The sequence below is a fragment of the Lagenorhynchus albirostris genome, chromosome 9 (assembly GCF_949774975.1).
Source record: "Lagenorhynchus albirostris chromosome 9, mLagAlb1.1, whole genome shotgun sequence".
In the NCBI taxonomy this organism is placed as follows: Eukaryota; Metazoa; Chordata; class Mammalia; order Artiodactyla; family Delphinidae; genus Lagenorhynchus; species Lagenorhynchus albirostris.
The window spans coordinates 53571395-53593866 of record NC_083103.1 but is presented as its reverse complement, the minus strand read 5'-3'; the positions used below and the strand labels follow the sequence as shown (position 1 = coordinate 53593866).

At 54.1% G+C, this 22472-nt stretch overlaps 1 protein-coding gene across 1 annotated transcript in view; it reads left to right on the top strand.

Moving 5' to 3' along the window:
- The window catches only part of LRRC32 (leucine rich repeat containing 32), a 353559-nt gene that overhangs the window by 329039 nt on the left and 2048 nt on the right, over positions 1-22472 (top strand). The gene's annotated exons all lie outside the window — the stretch shown is intronic.

Here is a 22472-nt window from a genome sequence, read left to right as displayed (position 1 = left end):
AATTGCTGTCCATGCCTTCTTGCATTTTGATCTCACAACCACCTTCAAGCTAGGTTTTATATTTCCTGTGTTAATGACAAGGTAACTGGGGCTCAGAGAATTTTAACAGCTTGTCCTGGATCCCACAACAGATCCAGGACCCATACCCAGGGACCCATGGGAGGAGCCTGTGCCACGTTCTGAAGGTACTTTAAGCTGGAGTATGGTGTCAGCTGGCACGGGAATCTTATATCCAACCGTGGAGATATCAAGTCAGTCCTTAGAGGATACTGCTTCACACTGGGCACAGAACCCAGTCCTGGGGCCCAGCCACTCTGAGTTTGAGAGGAGGGCATCTGACATCACGACATCACTGGTAGGCTGCTAGGGGCCCATCAGTGGAGCTGGAGAGACACAAGCCTCTTTCAGTGCCCAAGCCCTCTGGCTGGCTCCCAGAGTAGCAAGTATGGATGCTGTGAGGGAGCTGAGTTCTAAGAATGACACCAGTTACAAGGTGTGCCACCAGGAAATGAACCAGGCATTTTACAGACATATGCTGATTTGATCCCCCAACAGTCCTGTGAAATAGGGATTATTAGCCTCATATTATGAATGAAGAGACTGAGATCCAGAGAGGTGAAGTGACCAGTTCAGAGTCACCCTGGCCTATGATTTTGACAAGGATCTGTCTGCCCACAGCCCATGGCTTTTCACTGTCCAGCTCCAGTCTATATTTGTTGCAAGATGCTGCACAAGTCACTACACTTCCCTGCATCAAGGGTTCCATGAGATGAGAAAATTCATTCTTGCCCTTGTTAAAAAGTGTTGGAAGATTTCAGTGAGATCGTAGGTGGAGATGTGCTTTGAAGTTCTGCCCATGACTGACATTTTGCTATTGTGTGATTTCAGGGGCATTGGTGACTCTGTAACCTAAAAGTATCATCTCCTCTGGCCTATGCAGGCCTAAAATTCTACCCTGAGAGCTGCTTCCCCAGGGTCTGACTTTGTCCCCAGTAAGTCCTCTAGAAGAGCAGGTTGACTGGGACAGGATTACCCACTATCAGACACTAGGGCCTTTACAACATTGCTGTATGGTTGGGTCAAGTTCAGTGGCTTCCAGGAAGGCAGATGGTCTGGGACAGATGAGCAGTTCCTTCAGACCGGGGTGAAGTCCTGTCTTACAAGCTCAGCCCCATCTTCCTGCAGGCGAGAACACCACCTCCCATGCAGAACAGACCTGGCCAAACGATTCTGTGGCCACGACTGCTTTGGGCCCCAGCAGGTCTGGTGACCCAGGTCTGGGAGTCAGAGAGGTGGGCTCTGGGAGGCCCAGCTGTGCGGCATCTAGACAGACACGAAGCTTTTGCAGAAGACTAAGAGCCCCATTGGGTGGCCAGAAGCTGCCCAGAGAGGGTATGGCCAGTACAGAGATCAGAAGCCAATGCGGACCAACCCAGAATGGACAGACAGAGTCAGGTTAGAAGCAGGATATGGGTGGCAGGATGTCTCAGTCATTACCTGCAGGATTTTAATTTTTAGAGTGATTGAGTTTCTGAGGCAATGTCATCTCCAGCAGTGAGCTTCTGGGCCAGGGCAATGTCATCTGGGATGTGGGACTGGGGTATCCTTTCCAATTGGGGACCTGCTAGCTGATGTGGGCCTCAACATTGCCATGTTTGGTTGAAACCATGACTTATTTGGAGGGTTTGGGCCTCTAGATTATAAATCAATGAACACTCCCAGACTGATAGCAAGAAGACCACAGTCACCAGAATGGTGTACAGCTGCACCTGACAGGTTTTTGATTTTAGTGGAAGTTTAGGTTCACAGGAGTCCCATATCAAATGAGTAGCTGCCAGGCCTGTGGGACAATCTATGGTTAAAGGGCCCCAGGGGAGTATGCACCCTTGGTTTGGCTTCCAGCTGGGATGGGGACAAGATTGAAAATTTACAGAGATAGGTTAAGGCCTGGGGCAAGACAGAGACTCATTTAGGAGTTTATTTGCTGAATTGGAATTTTTTTTTTTTTTTTTTTTTTTTTTTTTTACGGTGTGCGGGCCTCCCACTGTTGTGGCCTCTCCCGTTGCGAAGCACAGGCTCCAGATGCGCAGGCTCAGCGTCCATGGTGCATGGGCCAAGCCGCTCCGCGGCATGTGGGATCTTCCCGGACCGGGGCACGAACCCATGTCCCCTGCATCGGCAGGCGGACTCTCAACCACTGTGCCACCAGGGAAGCCCCTGAATTGGAATTTTAAAAGAATTTGTCTGAGGAGGCCATTATGCCTCTCAGTTAAACTAGCTATCTGGGACCTTACAGGGATGTGAAAGTTCTCTTAAATGTCTCTTCCAAGGGCCCAGAATTGTGTATTTTGAGAAGTGGAAACGTGTATCTTGGTTATTACCAGTAAGTCTGTAACTTGGAAGTGAATAAGGAGAGGCCTGACAAGGTCTTGTATTGAGATCTGTGTGATTTTGATTTATACTGTGAGTATCTGTGAGGCAAGAGATTCCCAGAGTTCTCTATCTTGAAGTGGACAATTTTTAGATAATGGCCCAAGAGTTTATAATAAATGTGAAGATGGGACCGTTTGTTGGCCAGAGTATCCAGTGCTAAGACCACTGGCTGCCTGAAGTTTGGCCAAGTGTATTGTCTCTTGGGTTCTATCCCTTATTAAGGACATTCAGGTTAAGGGGTGGAAAACAGCGGGACTCCACTGGGCTCTGTCACATATGCTGGCTGACAGTGCCATTCTCCCATTGCTGGTCACTCGATTCATCCCAAGGGTCTTCCTAGGTAGCCAAGTGGTCTGGGGTGACCTCCTCCAGCACCATGACATCTGGCAAGGGACTGAGGACAGGTAAAGCCATCCCTTCCTGCAGGTGGAATATGCCAGAAAACCCAGGTTTGGCTCCGTCCTGTCCTAAGGAGGCTTTGGTAGCTGTGCTGAGCTTGCAGGGTGGTTTCCACGACCCAAAGCATAATGGGCAGCTGGGTATGGAGAGCCACAGGCTCAGAGTCTGTGAGATCCTCTATTGCCAGGAGAACTGGATGGGGGAAAGAACCTGGCAACATGGGTGAGACCATAAGGGGCTGATGCGCTGCGTGACTGTGAGCCATTCTGCTCTCTGGTCCTCACCTCCTAACTGAAGGTACAGTTAAGTTTGGACCCCATGATCTTAGGCCCCTCAGCTGTGACATTCTCAGGGTGCCCAGTGACCCCATTCCACCCACAAAAAATGTCCTGATTCCCTACTACCCTCAGAGTGGAGTCCAAGGTTATTATGGCAGTCAAGGCCCTGCACGGACTGACCCCTGGTGACTCTACAACCCCAGCTCTTACTACTTCCTGCCTTCTCCTTCTAGGCTCCAGCCACATGGAACCAGCTGTCACTCCCCAGACTCTTGGGCACCCTTCCCTTACTGATCTACTGCCTTCGACTCCTGATGCAGATATTACCTCCTCTTGGAAGCCCTCCCTGACTGCCTTCACACCCGCTGCTCCTGTTCTCATCTGTTCCTGTCTGCTTATCTGTCCCTGCTCTTGGCTGGCTACTCCCAGCTTCGTGCGTGAGGACCAGAGAAGAGTGACACAGGATTCTGGTGTCCAGCACAGCGCCACACACAACTCAGACCCTCACTGAAGGGCATGGAGCACTGGCCACCTCCAGCCTGGTAGGTTGATGCTGCCTCTTCCCTCTCCCCCTGTCCTCCCCTTCTCCCCCTCTCTTTCCTCCTTTCCTCCTCCTTCACCTCTGGCTCCATGGGCTGTCCTGCCCAGGGTGCGTGAACTCACAGTCTGATGTGGCTTGGCCAAGCTTTCCTTTGAATGCAATGAAAACCAAACAGCACATTGCTCATCGTTGTTAGAAAAGTCCATAGGGTGGAAAAGCTGCGTCTTTACCCACCCTGGTACCACCAACTGGATTTTCCTATTCCTCAGAGCCTAAGCTTTCAGGGGAACCTAGAATCGTATGATCTTAGAATCACAGGATAATGGAAGCTTAGACTAATGTAATGCTAGAATTCAAGAACTGTTGAATCAGAAAGCCACACTAATGATATCTTAGTATTATATTACATTAAAGCCAGAGATTCCTTTTACCACATGGAATCTTTGCATTTGGAATCCTAGAATCTCCATCAAGGTGCTGCCAAAAACATCAGGTTGGATGCGAGAGTCCACTGCCTGTGGTATCCATGTGCCACGGACTGAATGTTTGCATCCCCTCAAAGTTCATGTATTGAAGCCCTAATCCCCAGGGTGATGGGTTTTGGAGGTGGGGCCTTTGGGAGGTGATGAGGTGATGAGGGTGGAGCCTCCTCAATGGGATTAGTGCCCTTACAAGAAGAGACACGAGAGAGATGATTTCTGTCTACTATGTGAGGACACAGGAAGTAGCTGTCCATCTGCAAACCAGGAGGAGCACCCTCACCAGACACCAAGTCCTCCAGTGTCTTGATCTTGAACTTCCCAGCCTCCAGAACTGTGAGAAGTAAATGTTTGTGGTTTAAGACACCATGAAAACTCTCTGTACAGTCACACAGCAGTAGAAGCAGGGAAGGCTGTGGCCCTCGCAGCTGGGGCTCCTGCCCCACACAAGACCCTGACGTCTCAGTGTTGGGAGGAAGGCTCTGGTGACAGGCAGACCTGAGTCTGACCCCAACTGTGATGATGCCATAACGTGCGATTCTGGACAAGGCCCTCAGCCTTTCTGACCTCCAGTTTCATGGCAGCAAGGGCATAATAATTTTAGGTGAACAGTCAGCTGGTGGGTGGCTTGTGGCTTATCATGTTCTAGGCTTTCTCCGAATGTGAGGCATTCAGGGGCTTGAACAGTGCGGGGCTCTCTGAGAAGCTCTGGTGACCTGACGTGATTCAGAGGTAAGGGCAGGAAAACCAGGTGCCCGGGGACAAAGCTGGGCTGAGGCCACGAGCCGCACTGAGGACGTTGATCTCAGGCCCGCCAGGGAAGAGGACAGATAAGACGTCTGGTTAAGCCTTTCTTGGGTCTCCATCCCCACCCTGCACACACCCCCTGACAATAAATCTGGGACATTCGTGTAACTGCCTGAGCCTCTGTTTCCTCATCTGTAGAGCACTTGGTGGAGTGCCCAGCCCGTCCCCCTGCCAACTCCCTTGCTGAGTGTGCCTTTCCTCTCTGAGGCTCAGTTTACTCATCTAGGACTTAGACCCCAGGCCTGCAGTTTCCTTGAGAGCAGGACTAAAGTGCGTTCACTTTTTAACCAAAGCATAGTGTGGGCCAAAGGCATCCATACACATTAAAGACAAAGCATAGTAATTGACTGGGCCTTGGAAGGGACTGTACTGGTCACCTGGCCATCTGTCACGTGTGCCTTCTCACAGGTATTCATGTGGTCATTTCAGCCACCTCTCAGAGAGGTTGACTGTCTTCCTCTAGGTCACACAGTAAGGAATTGGTCCAGAGGTGTCTCTACCCCACCTTTTCTGTCTCCCTGCAGCTGTTTTTCTTTTTCTGTTTTACTCCACCAGGTGGCATTTGGCTTCACAGCCTCTGACTTATTTACTGTTGGGGGAGAGAGGGTTGAGGCTGGGAGGCCTCCTTTCAGGACATCAAAGTCAGCTGAACCCTTGCCCTTGGTGGGAGGTCTGGAGGAGCCAGCCCTGTCAGCATGTCAGCAAAGTCAAGCCCCCTCCAGAGGGGCAGGGATGGGGGTAGGGGTTGGGGGCTGGGTTGGGATCAAGTTGCCCTGAATGGAAACAAACTCCAACCCCAAACCAAACCCAAATAGAGATTCCAGGAGGAACTGGGGGTCCCAAGCTGCCCCAGGCTAGGCTGGGACAGGGAGGGAGGGGTCAGACGGTAAACTCAGGGCTCCAGGCTCCCCAAGGGGCTTGCGGTTCCCAGGCCTGTGCTGAACAGCCCTCCCTTGGAGACCCAGGCAGATGGAATTTCTATCCCGTGAGCCAGCAGCCAGCCAGTGCAGGAGAGCAGCTCCAGGCCTGGGTTTTTGTCTGCCTGACAAACGTCCACAGAGGGCTTGCTGTCTCCCAGCAGCCGCCAGAGAATGAGGTGGGCGAGGGACCAGGCCAGCCCCAATCTTTCCAGAGTAGCAACATGAAGGCCATGGGCACATTAAACGGATGGTAGCTGGCCTTATTAAGGCCCTTAGCACCTCCTAGAGCACTGGTAATGCTCAGCTGGGGACGCTTGGCCAGCAGACTGTGCTCACATTTGGACGTGCTTCTGGCTTCCAAGGGAAATAGTAGCTGAAGGTAAACCAGGCCCTAACACTCAGGAGGGAGACAAGAAGCACCTCAGGCTAATCTTCAGCGGGAGCGCAGGTCCTTTATTTAAAATCTGTGGGACCCTGGTGTAGGAGGAAAGAAATGGAGAGAACTAGCAAATGCTGAGCGCCTGTCATTTGTTAGACCCTGGGCCAGCCCCTTATTAAGATGCGTCCTCGGGTTAGTCCCAGCCACTGCCCCGGGAGGTAAGGCCGATTAGCACCCCCATTTGGCAGATGAGAAAGTGGAGGCTCAGAGAGGTGATCAGATTGCCAGGGGGTGCAGTGGGGGATGGGGCAGGCTGGTGGGTGGGTGGCGTTCCCTATGCCAGGCAGCCAGGGCTTCTGCTCTCTGCTCTTTTCAGACGGAATGCTAGCCTGGCGAGGCCTTAGCTGTGGCTCCCGTGTCCTCATGGTAGAGCTTTGGAGTGTGTCTGTCGCTTTTTCTTTATCCTACTTCGTATTTCCTCTGTGCCTAGGTTGTTTTTAATGTGGCATGTATACTCCTTTTGTATCATTGTGAACTTTTCTCCTTTGAATTTGAATAATCTTTGGTTTTTGCTGGCAGGCAGGCACCGTCTGGGGTGCGCTGAGCCCACTGAGAACTCCTCTAAGGGTCACACTGAGGGTGGGGCCCTGGCAGCCATGTTTACTCACCTGGGATCCTGGTTCCTTACTGGGTGAGCGTGAGCACGTGACCCAGGCTGGCCCAATCACATGTTCCCTTGCTGAACTGGGGGCTTTGGTGTTCAGAGTCAGCTCTGGCCCTCAGTCAGTCTCCAGGTGTGGCCCATATTGAGGGACAGATGAAGGGAAGACTGCGGGGTGTCTGTCCTCCCCCATGAGTCCAGGAAAGCATCTGCAGAGAGAGGCAGTGACAAGAAGCACCCTGGCTCTGCCTCCTCAGTCCCTGGCTGCTTTTCTAGTTCTCACGGGACCAAGGCTGGCCCTCACTCCGGACAGGGGTTGCACGGGACAGCGTGTCCTTAGAGTGAATAACCCTTTTGGCCTAAGGGCACTGAAAGTCTTCACAAAACAGCTGATTTACTGCAGCGTAAAACTGGGAGAACCACTTAATCCAACTAGACCTTGTCTCTGAGTTCAGGGCAGCAGCACCCACCCTCAGCTTTGTCCACAGTTCTGAGACCTCCTCTCTCCATAGGGGCATTATCAGTCTTCCCACAAATAAAGCCCTCCTTTTTCTCTTGGTGCCACTGTCCCTTCAGGGCCATGTATTCTACACACACACGCGCGCACACACACACACACACACACACACACACACACACACACACACACACACACACACACACACACACACACACACACACACACACACACACACACACACACACACACACACACACACACCCCTGTCTCTACACTTGCCTTTCCACCCAGATGTACCCTCTTCACCTGATGCTCCCCACCCTTCCAGAGGGCTCCAAACTCAATACCACCTCCCACTCCCATCCTTATCTCCTATAACCCTTGAAATTCTTGGTCCAGAGCAGGGAGCACCTGTGCAGCTGGGGTGATGGGAGAGCGTGGGTTGGGAGGCAAGAGGCTTGAGGTCCAGCCCCCCATCTGCTGTGGGTCCATGTGCGACCTTGGGGGAGTTCTTTGTCCTCTCTGGGACCCTGGCACAGATAGAAGTCAAGTCTGGATGACTCTGCTTTTAAGGCTGCAGAATGGAGGCCTAGGGTCTTCCAAAGAGTGGGCCCTAAATTCAGTATGACTGTTGTCCTTATAAGAAGAAGAGGAGACACAAACACAGGCACGGGGTAGAATGCCACGTGACAACAGGGGCAGAGATTGGGGTAATGCATCTGCAAACCAGGACATGCCAAGGCTTGCTGGCCACCACCAGATGCTAGAAAGAGGTGAGGAAGTCTTCCCTAGAACCTGCAGAGAGAGCATGGGCCTGCCCAAACTTGGATTTGGACTTCTGTCCTCCAGAACTGTGAGAGAATAAATTGCTCTTGTTTTAAGCCCCCCAGCTGTGGTGCTTGCTTATGGTGGTCCTAAGAAACACATATGGGGGGCCCTTGAGCTAACTCTGTGGACTTTACCCAGCTTTCCTCCCAGCCCGAGGCGCCCTCTCCCACTGCTGCCTGCCTCCTTCTTTGTTTCAGCCACACCAAATCATTGTTCCCGTTTTCCCTTCCATGTCTTTTCTCATGCTGTGCCAGAAAACACATCTCTTCACCAGGTTCACTTCTACTCACGCTTTAAAAGCCTCCCTTGGGGTGGGGGGGTGGGGTGGGGGAAGCCTCTCTTAGATAGTCATCTCTTCCAGGAATAATAGCAAACATTTATTGAATCTTACTGTGGGTCACGCACTATGCTAAGTGCTTTCTGTGAATTGTTTCATCCAGTCCTCACAACACCTCCGAGAGAGAGGTGTCCTCATCCCCATTTTACAGATGGGGGAAACTAAGCCCCAGAAAGGTCTCTGTGAGCTTCCCACAGTCATAAGGGGAACAGGCCTGCGTGGCAGAAGCTGTGCTCTGCCGCTGCCCCGTGTCACTACCACCCCTGCCTGGGGAGCCCTCACCTTCCCCAGGAACATCTGCTCTTCCAGGCCTCCAGCTGCTCATGTTTCAGGATAACAAATTATGCTGTAACAAGAGGTGGAATCAAATGCCGGCCAAATAGTTTTCCACAGTCATTTCATGCAAAATAATTCCAAGGCATCCGTCTTCCTCACCATGTGGGGTTAGAACACATGGAGCCGGGAAGGACAGAGGAGCCAGACCCTAACCTGGCTCTCACAAATAAACAAGGCGCAGGCGACATCACCGCCAGCAGGCGGCTGCCGCGTAAATCAGGACTTTTATAGGGCGAGTGGCCTGTCAGGGCCCAGACCCCCTGCCTGGCCTCTGAGAGAGAATGCCAGTGGACGCCCTTGTGATGGAGCCAGGACCACTCACTGATATGCCCACCCAGGGTCTCCTGCCAGGTCCTCAGCCCCACCTGGCAGCCCCCTCCCCCCGCACCGAGGTTCACCAAGGGCCAGCTGCCAGCATGCACGCCCACCCACTGATTTTCTCACTCATTCATTCTGTACTCTCGTTCACTCTGTACGAGGTGTGTAGTAAGCAATCAGTAAAAAACTTCTTGAACGAATAAATTTTCTCACTTCTTTCCACCTCTTTTTCCCACCTGCCTCCCACTGACTCTGTAGCACTGAGGCCTCCAAGATGCAAAGCCCCTGGTACCCCCACTCGCCACAGAGCAGCACCTTCAGAGCAGGGTGTCGTGTGTCCTGGGAGTCCTGGGAGGCTGAAGTAGATGCCCCCTCAGAGGCCGTGCTTCTTTCCTTCGTGGGTGAGAAGTGAGAGAAAGTTCAGGGCTCAGTCTTGGTTACCCGGTTAAGCTCTTGATTGATAGGCTGAGAAGGCCCCAGGTGATGGTGGGCATCAGGGCAGGAAAGGTGGCAGGGAGGTCTGCTGCACCTCTGTTGATTTTGGCTTCAGAGCCGAAGTTCACACAGTTCTCCGGTGCTGACCCATGGGGTCTGATTAACATACAACACCCAGCCCCTTCTGCTCACACCTCTAGGCTTTTGCAGACACTGTTTCTTCTATCTGGACCTGACCTGCCAGGCCGAGGAGCTGGAACTTTGTCCGGGAGAAGTGGAAGGCCCATAATACTCCAGGCGCTAAAACCAGGCTGGGCCCCATCGTGCTGAGATGGGGCAGGAGGGCTTGGCAGAGGAGAAAGGGTATAGAACAGGGTCCCCAGGCTGTATGGCTTTGTGCCAGTCAGGGCCCCCTGCAGAGCTTCAGTTTCCCCTTCTGGCAGTGGGGTTGCACTCGGGGATGCCCTGACGTGGGGTGTGAAACAGGGCTGGAGCAGGGAGGACTGGGGGAGGACCAAACTAGAAACTCTCCCTCATCGGAGCTATTCTTGTCCGTTCGTGCAAAGGTGCTCCCCAGGAACCAGAGAGAGATGGCTCCGAGTGTGCAGATGGAGTCCCCTGGGACAGGACAGGAGGCCCGAAACCCCAGGGTCCCTAGGCACAGCCTAGGCTAAGGCCTTGTGCCAGCTCTGGCAGGAGCTTCTCTTTCTGTCTTTGGAGCTCCAGAAAACAACCCAGACGTAAAGCCGGCGGGGCGGGCCTCCTGACGGCCAAGGCCCCGTGTGGCTCCAGAAGGCAGCGGGCGCTGGCTCTGTGCTGGGTGGGCCCCGCAGGGCCAGCGCTGGCCCGTCCGCTCCGAGAGTCAGACACCGAGCCTGAACAGTAGGCCATGTTGGCCAGGACGTAGGACGATAGAGTTGTTAGGAACAGACTCTGCTCCTAGGGCCGGCATTTGCTAGCTGTGACTTGAGGCAGTGATTTTATCCTCTTTGGGTTTCTGTTTCCACATCTGTAAACTGGGAATAAAACTCCTGTACCTTGCAGAGCTGCTGAGGGGCTCAGATGAGTTGATGTGTGTACGGTGCTGAGCAGTGGGTTTGGCGAGGTCCGTGCTCTCAAATGGTAGCCATCACTGCAGCACCCAGACCGGGCCTCTGGAGTCTGGGGTGTGGAGAAGATGGGCGGCTGGGAGACAGGGAGGGCTGGAGAGGTAGGGGCTCTCTGGAAGTCACGGGAGAAAGCACCCCCGTTCATGTTGAGGGATCTCTTGCCCTCTGGCCTGACTGAGCTTCCCTACCACACGCCCTCCTGTGGGCAGGAGGATGTCCGTCCCAGCTCACAGCAGCCACCAGGCCCCTCAGGGCAGGGAGACGATGACCTCAGGCTCCGGGAGCGAATTCTGGCTTCATCACTTGCCCACTGTGGGATCTTGGGCCTCCGTGATGGAGCCTCAGTTTTTCCCCTAGTCAAATAGGTCTAATGCCATCTACCTAATTCAGACGGAAATGAAATCAGGTGAGGTGATGGGGGGGAAAGGCGTGTGCACAGGTAAGGGATTCAGGTCTGAGAGTTAGAAGATACCTCAGGGCAGGCCTCAGACACTATCTCTGTGTAGACAGGACACTGAGCTGCAGAGGGGACAGTGATGTGCCACTGCCACAGAGTGACCAGACGTGGCCCGGGCTGGATGGACGCTGAGCTCAGACCCCAGCAGGCCTTCCCCCGCCGGGCCTCACAGCCTCCTGGAGGCCAGCATAAGTGTGGCCACCACCTCATCTGATGCCTCACTTTTCAGATGGGTCTTCTGGAAACTGCCTGATGGTGCCCAGTATAGCAGCGGCAGAACTCGGGGTCGCCCTGCCATACCTCCCCTCTCCTGGCCAAGCCACACAGGTCTGCCATGAGGACACACAGTGCCTGAATCAGCTGGAGATTCCAGAATCAGCCCGGGGCTCCGTCACAGCCCCATTTCTTCAGGCTGGGTCCTCAGCAAGCCAGTGAAGCCTCATCTCCCTCGTTGCCCGGGGAAAACTAGGTGGTGTGTGGAAAGAGCAAGAGATAGATAGTGATAGGCCCTACTAGGCTCCCGGATTCTCAACTCCTGAATTTGCTCCAAGGCCCCTTTGCTCTCTTATGGCCCAAGGGCCCCAGTAAGGCTCTATGGTACCTTTATGAAAGTTAGAAAAAAGGCGCCCGTTTGAGCAGATACAGCCCCATGCCAGGATTTCACCACCCATTCATCCCCTCAGTGGGCTGCCTTTGTGCAGTGAACACCCTGCACTACTGGCCCTGCCCAGCCCACTCTGCTCTTCCCTCCCAGCTGGGCCTACTCTATTCTTGGGGCTCCCCCGGAGTGCCTGGCAGGGGAACCCTCTCCCCAGTCTCCTTATCTTCCTTCCCAGGACCAACCAGACACCCCTCCTGTGTCAGGATGCTCCATGGGACCCAGGCAGGGGGAAGGACCATGCCCAAATTTATGAAGCTTCTAGAATTCTCCAGCTTAACTCTTGGCTTATGGCTTCAGACTCCAATTGTGAGGAAGCACCAGAGCTCCCTCTCCTTCCACGGATGGGACTCAACCCTCACTTCCAGTGGCCTCCTCCTCTTTGAAGGTCTCTATATTCTCCATGGAGATAGCATGGGCTGTCCGTACCAGCTGCCCTGCAGATCTGGTCCTATAACTTCCCCCAGAAATCCTACCTCTGCTCCCCAACACCCACAGAACAAAGTTGGAACTCCTTCCCCCAACCCCCAAGGTCCTCACAGCCCAGCCCTGTCCTTACCTTCAGCCTCACTACAAGGCCCTCCCCTCCTCACCTCTGGGTTCCCGGCAGACAGAATCCTTTCATTCCCAGAAGGCACCAAGTGGCTTCAAGCCTTCAGGGTACTTGCCTCCCAGTGCTCCCCTGCTCTGGAAATGAGCTAGAAGCTTGCCCCACGGCACAGATCCCAGCAGTTTACCCAGAATGTTCACAACCATTAGCTCCTTTGAACCTCACCATAGCCCTGTTGAGAGGGTAGGGCAAGGATTTTATGTCTCTGGCATCTAGCAACATACTCACTTTTAGATGTTGGATGAAGGAAGGATGGATACGGTGGGCAGATGGGTGCATGACTGGATGGCTTGATGGGTGGGCAGAGACTGGATCTGAAGACAGGGCAGGAAGAATTTGAAATGTGGTAGAATTTGTGCAGCCCAGGGGACCTCCTGGAGGGAATTCTAGTTTACGCAACTGGGTGAACTGGGGTGGGGAGGGAGGCAGCCAATGATCTCTGGGACCAGGGAGGGGAGGAAGGACCTCCATGAAGGTGCAGGGCATGATGGGAGGCAGGCAGCAGCTGCAGAGACCCCCTTTCTCTTTCTGGCTAGTCAGGCACTGCCCAGGGATAATGAACTTGGTGATTCCCCAAGCCACCCCAGTCAAATGTTAGAGGGGCCTTGCTCTGCTCCAGCTGCCCACATCCAGCTCTGGGGGCCCTTTCCCAGGAGTGCTTGGGCTGCAGGTGGGGTAAGCGGGGCTGGGGGAACTTTCAACACCAGGCAGCCTACCCTAGAGGTGAGGGCCTGGAATCATCCATCACAGGGGCCTGGGACTTAGACTTCTCAGTCTTCGCAACTGCCAAAGTGGGTATGAGTCAGGGCTTTGCAGGGTGAGGAAGGATAGTCTGAAAACCATTAACAGAGAATCTTCAGTCCAGGGGAGACACAGAGCAGAGGTGCATGGCCCCTGCAGGAGAAGTTGCGTGGGGAGGTGAAGAGGGGTTGAGAGCCGGACAGGAGGGGTCTCTCAACCACAGTGCCATCCCTCCTCCACCGCATGCTCCATCCCAGGTTGGATGCGAACCAGTGCATGTCTGTATATCTGTGCGAGTCTGTGTGTCTGTGTGTGTAATCAATGCACCTGCCTCTTATGATTGTTAGGAGGCTTAAACAAGCTAACCCTTCGTAAAAGGCTTGGTGCAGGGCCTGGCACTTCCTAAGTTCCCTATAAATATTCCTAAGTTCTCCCTGATGAAGGGGAGAGTACAATGGTAAAGAGCCCAACTCTGGAGGCAGGCTGCCTGGGTCACTAAGTGTCAGCGACAGTCAGCACTGCGGGTTACTGTGGGTCTGTGACCACCTGTGTTTGGTCCTCAGCGGCAGCATTTCCATATGCTCTGCTCAGCTCTCTCCCCATCTCTCGTTGGCAGCAAGTCTTTCTCCCTCGAGGCACTCCACTCTCATCAGACAGGATGTTCTTGTTGCAAAGGGAATGCACTCTAACTTCTTGCCACTCAAACTCACCAGAGTCCGTTCCCACTCTCACTCTGTCCTCCTCCTGGCCTGCCCCATGGAAAAGACTTCCTGCGTCCCATCTCGGGGCTCCCTGCCTCTTCCTCCCTCTGGCAGATCCCTTCTCCACCCAGCACCTCCCCGCTTTGTCCTCACCCGCTTCCATCCCTGTGGAAACACGTTCAACTTCCTCCCCCACCCCTCCAATCAGCAGGCCCCCTGCCTCCCCTCCACCCTGAGCCTCAGGCCCGGCTCACCAGTGCCCCCACCTCCCCCAGCCCACCCCCACCCCTGCCCTGCTCTCCAGACACCCCTTTCCCTGGCTCCCTCCCATCTCTTGGGCCACAGGAGCCGCTTCTCCTGCCAGAGTTGTTAGTGTCCCCCCTCCGTGCTCCACGCCTAGCTGCTCTCACGCTGTCTGCTCCAGCCTGTTCTGGCTCCAGCAGCCAAGTGCCAATCCACACATGGCCTCTGCTGCCTGGCCAGCTCTTCTGGGCTCCATTCACCTGCATCTGGTGGCCCCAGGCCCAGCTGCTCTGGGGAGGACAGGGTTTGAAGCCTGGGACAGACTGACTCCCACTCAAGTCTCTGCAGGCTTTTATGGAGTGCACAAACTCATAGATCCCATCGTCTCCGTGCATCTTCACCAAGTGTCCATCTTGCCCGTCTTGCATTCCACATGGGATGCGGGCTCACTCTCTCACACTGAGAGAATCCATCTCTCTGCCTGGAAGAAAGTCATCCTCTAGTGAGAGCTGCCCCTAGTGCATCAGAGACTGGAGAGGCAGAGACACACCGGGACAGGATGGTTGGAAGTGCTGCGTCATCCCTTCCAAGCTAGGTAGCCTTGGGAAAGTTCTTGCCACTCTCTGAACTCAGTCTACTTACCTGTCAGTGGGGACATACCACCTACCTCATTATGGGGACAGTGTTTGGCCTGAGCCTTGGAACAGAACAGGCATCCAGTGACTGGGAAGGCGGCAGGATTTCAAAACAGCTGGGCAGAAGGCAGGGCCATTAGCTGCCCCTTGCCATATGTGTCCCAGGGCTGCTGCACTGACATCCAGGACTTGATCCAGGGTTAAAAATGTCAAAGGCCACCTTACTGCACAATCTTGAGTCCTCTGTTGCCGCCTTGAAAGTCCTTTTCATGCCAAGGGCAGAGAGCAGGTGCCAAACAAAATCAAGGAATCATATCTATTCATTGAACAAACTTTCCCTGTCTCGTACTGCACGCACGGCCCTGTGCTGGGCGCTGACTCAGAGATCCACCAGACCCACTATCCCTGAGGAAAGCTTGTGGATTGGTGCGAAGAAGGACATGTAAACAGAAAACTAACCCTCAAGGTGGTCACGGCTGGGACAGAAGGAAGCCTGGGGTCGTGGGAGCCCGGCCGGGGAGGTTCCAGGGAAGCTAGCACAAACTCACAGATCCCAAGAAATAGGGAACTTAAGAACCCAGATCCTGGGAATTCCCTGACGGTCCAGTGGTTAGGACTCAGCGCTTTCACTGCGGGGAGGCCCAGGTTCAATCCCTGGTCCAGCTAAATCCCGCGAGCCACGGGTGCGGCCAAAAGAAAAGAACCCAGATCCAAAATATGTGAGGCTTTCTGCGCACCAAGAGGAGGCAGTGAGTGTGGTCCCCTCGCTGGGTATCACCAGGACATGCAGGCGGGGTGGGGAGGTGTGGGTGACACCCCGAAACCCACTTGTTCTGCCGGATTCATCTCATCAGTGAATCCCTTAATGCAGTGGTCCCCAACTTTTGTGGCACCAGGGGCGGGTTTTGTGGAAGACAATTTTCCACAGACAGGGAGTGGGGGTGTGGGTTGGTTTCGAGATGATCAGGCATTAGATTCTCATAAGGAACGCGCAACCTAGGTCCCTCGCATGTGCAGCTCACAGTCGGGTTCCTGCTCCTATGAGAATCTAATGCCGCTGCTGATCTGACAGGAGGCGGGGCTCAGGCGGTAATGCGAGCGATGGGGAGCGGCTGTAAATACAGATGAAGCTTCGCTCCCTTGCCTGCCGCTCACCTCCTGCTGTGCGGCCCGGTTCCTAACAGGCCACGGACCGGTACCCGTCTGTGGCCTGGGGGTTGGGGACCCCTGTCTTAATGGACCAGAGAGGGTCACGGAGCCAGATTATACTTTCATGTCTATAAGGTTGGTTTTCTAAAGGTGGGGTAGGGAAGGGGCATCAGGGTGCAGTACAATGAGCTCAGGCCAGGCCTAGCCCTACTCTGCCATGTACCATCTGTGTGACCCTGGGGAAGTCACTCTCCCTCTCTGGACCACAACTTTTTCATCTATAAAGTGGGAACATTCATTCCCACCTCCAGGGCTGTGCTAAGGATGAACAGAGACCATGCATAGGGATGCACGGGCACAGGGCTAAGCATAGCGTAGGGATTCAGCAAACGTCACTTTTCTTTCTTTGCTCTGAGAGAGCTGGACCATGCCCAGGACACACTGCCCTGGGGAGTGATGGCAGCCTGAGCAGCCGGGTGGGGAGGACCCTGATGTGTTTCAGGGACCCTGGGACCGAGGCAAGCCGCTCCTGGGACAAAGCCGCCTGCTTCCTCCTCTTCATTCCCACAGTTCTCCTTCTGGAAGAAAGGCCCCTTGGGAGGGAGAAGGAGCGGTGGGAAGTGGAGACGGGGCATGACGCGGTGGGTGGAGAGGGCTCACGCCAATATGTTTTGGTGGTGGTTCTTTCTCTTTTGGTCTCTGAGCTGCTGTTCCTGACTGCAAGCTTGGGGACAGGCGGGGATACCCCAACCTAGATGGGCCACTGGGGCACTAGGCCTGGAAGGGGTCCTGGACTTGGGAGGTCAGGGCTTCAGACTGCTCCTGGGGAGACCTTGGGCTCAGCTTCCCTCCTTTCTAGGCCTCAGCAACAGAGAGGATTTGGACAACCTGAGCCCAAAGATCCTTCCAGCCCTAACATTCCAGAGCCAGGGTGTGGGAGAGCAAATCTGCATTCCAGGCTTTTCTCTGCCACCCACTCGGCTTTGGGAGACTCTCAGCCTCTGTGTCTCCTCGGTTTCCCTGTCTGAACAATGAGTGGGCTGATCTTGGTGATATAAGGACATCATGGGTCCTGTCCATTGTTTTGAGTGTCTCCTGGGGTGGCATTCTAGACCTCTTTCCCTGAGTGTGGCCATCCAAGAGGAGGGGGCAAGAGTGAGAGATGGGAAGTGGGGAGGGGAGGGGGCAGAGAGGGCTGGACTCTGGGGCCTGGAGATGGGGCCCTGGATGTGGAGCCCCAGCCCAGGCCACTTCAGGGACAGTGATCCCTCCCTACGTAGCATACAGAGCCCCCCTACACCCCCTGTCACAGAATTCCTGTGAGCTAGCTGGCCAGGGGCCCCATTTTACAGATAGGAAGACCAAGGCCCCAAGGCAGGAAGGGATTTGCCCAGAGTCACAAGGCTGGTCAGTGGCTAAGGTGGAATTTGGCAGCAGGGGGTGGGGGGGGAGGAAACTTATGAAAACTCCATGGCTTCACACCCCTCATCACTGGCCACAGCGGCCCATCCTCCATAGGATGGCCATTGAGTGCCACCCCTCACGGTGCAGGGGAGGAACCTGAGGCCCAGAAGAGAGCAGGGCCGTGCACTCTCCCCACTGACTTTAGTTGCAGTGTCTGTGACAGTCCACAAAGCCCAAACGTCTTCGCTAGCAGCCTTGCTTGCTGTCTAAAATCCCCTATCAGAGGCCCCATAATTGGGTAAATGAAGCATGTGTCCTGAGACCCACGTGCTGAGAGGCGCAGAAGACAGAAAAGCATTACAGGCATGTGGTATCCTCAGACTCCAGGACAGCCAAGGAAGAAGGAAACCCAGGGATTAGTGGGGGACAAGGGGTCCAAAAGGGGACAGGCGCTTGCTGGGGCCCACAGAGGGTTGAGCTCAGTCAGGCAGCCAATCCAGGCCCTGCTTCCCCAGCCCAAGTTGCCCCCTCCTGCTGCCCCTGCCCCAGGCCCTTACTTCTATGTATGGTCCTGGGAGCAGGAGGGCCTAGAGCGACAGGGAACACCTCCCCCAACCTGGGTCCCTCTTCCAGGGGGTGCTGTGGGCCGCAGCGGATTAATGGTGCAGAGGCCGCTCATTTCCTCTGGAGATAGGCCCCACCACACAGCCCCCCATTGTTGGCGGCCCTTATCTCGGGAAGTTCCGCTGGCTGCATCCGGAGGAGGCATTCGGGCCCCTCCGGCCCCGGCCTCACCTTTCTTTGCCTCTTGGAGGCTGGAGAGCTTGGCAGGGCTGGGATCATGCAGGCTTGATGCGTGCCCTCCCACTCCCCCTCAGAAGTCTAGACATCACCTGAGGGTCAGGGGGCTCCACGGAGGGTGCAGCTTGGCGGGGCTGGGGTTCTCATCTGGGTTTCAGAAAAGAAGACCTGGGGGAGTCAAGGATGACCTGGGAGGGGTAAGGCTGGAGGTAGGGAGGGTGGGAGGCAGTGCAGGGAGAGAGCTGGCTGCACTCAGGGATCCCACCGGGATAGGGCGGGGCAGGTGCCACGTTCCTCTGCTTCAAACCCTCCTCGAGGACTGCACGCAGCCTCTGCCCATGCTGGCCCCTCTGGCGGAGCGCCCTCCTTGGGGTGCTGACATCCACCTTAAGATGTAACATGGGTATCACATAACTCCTTCAGGAAGCCTTCCCTGACCCCAGCTTGTTGGGGTCCCCCCAGCCAGGCTCAGTACCCTTTAGCCCCTGAGCTTCACCCCCTGCGCTTCACCCCCTGCCCCATCAGAGCCCTGAGTATCTTGTGTAAATGCAGGTCTGTCCCCCAACTAGACTGGACGTGTTTTGATGGTGGCGACCCCTGTGTCGTCAGGACTTGCCCCAGACCCACGCTCTCCAGCCCGGGAAGGAGTTGGGCCCACTGAAGCTCGTTCCCCAGCCACGGCTGCCTCCCACAGACACTCTAGGGCCCTCCCCACAGACCTGCCTCTGCTGTCAGCCCACCTAGCCTTTCACCACCATGCTTTCGTCAAGAATGTCCCTCTACCTGAAACGCCCTCGCCACGTTTCCTCCTGGAAAATTCCAGCCATTCATTAGGGACCACTCAGGGGCCACCCCCACTTGGAGTCCTTCTGAGCCCACCACTGATGCGAGGACTTTAACAAATGTCTCTCTCCCTTCTTGATCAGAGCAGCTATGTTCAATAAATAGTTTGGTTAAAAGGGTCCAACGGCTTAAAAAAAAATAGAGTTTAAAACAACTGATTTTGTCCATCTAACCCTTAACAGATAAAGACACTGCTCATCTGATATTTTATGAGAAGTCTAGAAAACAGTAGATTTTCATTTTAACAGAGGCTTTCAATACCTTCCCCCCAAGAAGTGATTTAATGGAGGTAATTTAGTCAGTGCAAGAGTGTGATAAAGCAGTGATATCTGGGGACAAAAGAGTCTACCCAGGCCTCTACATCCTACCCTGAAGGCAGCTTTCAGAAAGGGCTGGCTTTCAAAAGTCCTCACTCTTGTCACACAATCGACCCAAACTCCTTGAACTGGACACGCAGAGGCGTGAAAATCTTAGGAGGAATCAGGGGAGTCCTGGCATGGACACCTCAGCGCCTCCAAGAGGTGCAGCATCTGAGAGCCCAAGGATCTCACTTAGTTCTTGGCCCCTGGAGTGAGGGGTGCTTCAGGCAGAGGAGGTCCCCGACCTGGTGGCCACAGGCAAGTTACTCCCCTCCCCTCATTTCCTCTCGCCTTCCCTCCCTCCTCTGTCCTCTCCTCTTCCCTTCTTTGGGTCCCCTACTCTGCACCTGCTCTTCTGGCCGCCCAGCCTCTGGGGGGCTTTAGAGGATGCTGCCAGTACCACTGCTTTCCCCATCTGACAGGAGAGCTGGCTCACAGCAGTCCCCTCTCTCCCGCCCTCAGCTCCACCTCTACAGACATCTACCTTCTCTCAGGCCAGCCCAGGAGATGGGGGATGGGAAGAAGAGCCCCCCCGCACACACATACACACACATAAAGAGGCTCGGACAAGCTGGCTGGATGGGTGTTGGCACCCAGCAGGTGCTCAGTAAATGCCTTCTCCTGCTACTGTCACCACAGCACAGGAGATGGAGCACACACTAGATCGGGACAGCGGCTTTGCCTCTCTGAGCCTTTGCTTCCCATCTGCAAACTGGGGGTGATGAGAATCCCAACCTCCCAAGGCCACGGGGAAAGCTAATTGAGAAAATGTGCATGAAATGCCCAGCCTGCTCCTGGCTCTGGCAGCCTGAAGGTCAGGCCTCACGGCTCTGTCTTCATCTTAGGCGGAGGGCAGTGGTGGCTACTTAACCACACATACCCAAAGGCATTATCTGAAAATCAGGAGGTCAGTGAGGTGGCCCTCGGCATGGTCCAGGGGAGAGGCGATGTGGCCTGAGCTGGGCGGCGCTCGGAGGGAGTGACATTTGTCATGTCCCAGCGGTCCCTATCCTACAGAGGGGAAAACTGAGGTCACCCAGCAACAAATCAGGGGTATAGCAGGGTTCTGAGGCAAGTCAGAGCTCTGTCTTCAGCCCCTCAGCTGGGCCTGTGTGTCTAGACCTCCTGCCCTACTTCCCAGGATACCCTTGTGACCTCCTATGTGGTTGGTAGAACAGCAGCAGACTCAGTGGGGCTCCAGGCCTGACCCGTTCCCAGCCTCTCCCTTCTAGACTCCAGGAAGTCTGGAGCCCTGCAGACTCCCAGGAAGGTCCCTGGCCTGGGCTGGCCAGGGCCTCTGTAGGTTGAGACACTGGGAAGACTGAGGGCTTCAACACCAAGCTTTCATGTGCTGAAGCTAAGGCAGAGCCAAGTGTGACCATAGTGGTCATCTGGGCCATCAGAGGGGAAAAGGTGCCAGAGAGGGCCATGTCTTGCCCAAGGACACACAGTGAATTTCAGGACACAGAGCGGACCACTCTGTAAAGGATGTAGCTTTCACATCCGTCCTCACCCCAACCCTCCTTGTAGGCTGTGAGGGAGGCAGGGATCATGATTCCCATTTTACAAACAGAGAACTGAGGGTCAGAGAGAGGCAGTGATTTGCCCAAAGACACAGAAAGACACAGACCGTGTCTGTCTCACTCCATATTCCGAAGTCTTTCCCAGTTCTCATCCTCTCTCTCGCTCAGCCATTGCTGATCAATCGGCCGACCTTTTCCAAGCACTTAGCCTGACATAGAGGACCCAGAGAGGAACTGGCCACACTCTCTGCCTTCAAGGGCTCCTTGTCTGAAGTGGCCAGGAAAAAGTGCATGTAAAGGAAAGCAATAAGAAAGGAGGAGGGGTAGGGGACTGTGGGCTGGAGAAGTCAAGGAAGACTTCGTGTAGGAGGTGGCATTTCCAGAATTGTTTGAATGAGAGGAACTAGAGAGGGAGTCCATAGGTGTGGCTGGGGAAGCAAGGAATAAACTAGACTGACAGCATATGTGCCTCATAGAGGGGAATGCAAAGCAGTTTTTCAAAGGTTGTGGTGTGGTAGAAAGAGCTCTTGATGCCAGATCAGACAGACCCAGATACTAGTAAAATCCCAGAGGCAGAGGCTTCATGCTCCTCACTTTGAATCTTCAGCCCCTAATAATGGGTCTGGCATCAGGAGTCAGTGGAATAAATGAATGACCCCGATTCCAACAAGTACTAGCTAAGTGCCTTGGGCAAGTCACTCCACTTCCATAGCCTCAGCTTCCTTATCTATAAAATGAGGAGAACTGTAAAATACCCTTGACATGGTTATTGAGAAGATTCAGTAAGGAAATATCTGTAAAAAGCTTTATATCATGCTTGGCACATGGTAAGGTGCTTAGTATCTTAAGATATTTTTACTTTCCTTCATTCACTCCTTCTCATGTACAACTTAAAAGTGCTTAAAAAACCATAAAGCTGTTGGCCCACTCTGTGAGCCCTTCTCAAGTATTCAGACAGGAATGTACGTAAAATGGAGGCCTTGCTGGGACAGGCTGAAGTAATGTCATTTTCAGAAGCAGCAAACTGCAGCAGAGCCAGGAGTTATTTGGGGGTTAGTGACTCAGGGACATATGAATGTCGGGAACTGCCCTTTTCTTTATAAATGGTTTCCACACAATTTCAGATGTTTCCTGGAAAGTCAATGTGACTATGAATACGATGTAAACATATTCATGGAAGTGCATATATGAGGGAAAGCAAAGCAGGCCGTGAGAGATGCCTGACACCTGGATTTCAATTACAGCTTTGCCACTGTCAGATGTGTGACCTTGAGTAAGAGGTAAGACAGTGAACCTCTCTAATCCCTTTGCTCAGCAGCAAAATGGGGATATTTTTTACCTTGAGGAGCTACTGAGAGAACTGAATAGAATATAGCTTGTGAAATCACTGCTGGTTGTTGTTACTATTATTTTATTACTGAGCAAGTGCTGTCCCATATCCTGAGGTCAGAGAACCTCGGTTTGGCTTCTGCCCCCACAGAGCTTCCAGTCTGGTGACTGTAGCTGGGAAAAGAGAAGATCGGGGGACTTCGGGGAGGCGGGGGTTGCCCTTGAGCTGAGAGGAAGGATGAAAGGTAATCGGAGGTGTGCGTTTGGGCATCCACCAGCGTCGCAGTGCGTGCACACGT